The sequence below is a fragment of the Zosterops lateralis genome (genome assembly GCF_965231275.1).
Source record: "Zosterops lateralis genome assembly, chromosome: 5".
Lineage (NCBI taxonomy): Eukaryota > Metazoa > Chordata > Aves > Passeriformes > Zosteropidae > Zosterops > Zosterops lateralis.
This window is the reverse complement of record NC_139766.1, coordinates 527028-528024: the sequence shown is the minus strand read 5'-3', so window position 1 is coordinate 528024 and position 997 is coordinate 527028. Positions and strand designations below refer to the sequence as shown.

At 49.1% G+C, this 997-nt stretch overlaps 1 long non-coding RNA gene across 1 annotated transcript in view; it reads left to right on the top strand.

Annotated features, from left to right (window-relative positions):
• LOC310909856 overlaps positions 1 to 505 on the top strand; it is a 7557-nt gene extending 7052 nt beyond the window's left edge. Inside the window, exon 3 of the long non-coding RNA XR_014590199.1 lies at positions 139 to 505. This is a non-coding gene — a long non-coding RNA (uncharacterized lncRNA). The remainder of the gene's footprint in view (positions 1 to 138) is intronic.
• The last annotated feature ends 492 nt before the right edge of the window (positions 506 to 997 follow it).

The window sequence follows — 997 nt, the reverse complement described above, 5'->3', positions numbered from 1 at the left end:
TGGAGCACCCTGGGACAGTGGAGGGGCTTTAGGGTCCCTCCCCAAACCCCTCTGGGATTCCACCCCAGTCTGTGCTTTAATTCCCAAAGCACTAAAACTCCTCTGGTTTTGTTTTGTGCCTTTGTCTTTCTCTCTCAGAAAATCACCAACCGTGTCCTGGGGAAGAAGGTGTCCTGGAGCTGACCCTGCCGGGCCAGGAGGAGGCAGTAAAAGGTTTCTGCAGCTCCACTTTGTGCTCTTGGATCATTTTTTTTTGTGCTCGTGGATCCTGGCCCTGTGTGAGAATCAGTGCTCTGGGGGGGAGTGTCAGGGTTTTAAATAAATATCTGGGGTTTTATAGTGGGGTTAGGCACTTTCCAGAGGAAACAGAGTGTGGAAAAAACTTGGTTTATAACATATTTATAACCCCCCTGATTGGAATAGCAGTTTTATATATTTATTTTTTTCAACGGGTTTTAACAAAGATTTTTAACTTTTTTTAAAAAAAATCCTGTCTGAGTATAGAAAAATCCACTTGTTACATTTTGTACTGCACCAATAAAAATAAAACAGCTGAGTCCTACAAGCTGCTGCAGCTGTGTCTGTGCAGGGACAGTTCTGGTGCTGGTGGGAGGGTTTTCCTGGGAGAATCCCCTTTTCCAGAGGGTTCTGCCCCTGTCCCTGGAAGAATCCCCTTTTCCAGAAGGTCCTGCCCCTGTCCCTGGAAGAATCCCCTTTTCCAGAAGGTCCTGTCCCCTGGGAGAATCCCCTTTTCCAGAGGGTCCTGCCCCTGTTCCTGGGAGAATCCCCTTTTCCAGAAGGTTCTGCCCCTGGGAGAATCCCCTTTTCCAGAGGGTCCTGCCCTGTCCCTAGGGAGAATCCCCTTTTCCAGAAGGTTCTGCCTTGTCCCTGGGAGAATCCCCTTTTCCAGAAGGTTCTGCCCCTGTCGAGAATCCCCTTTTCCAGAGGGTTCTGCCCCTGTCCCTGAGAGAATTCCCTTTTCCAGAAGGTTCTGCCC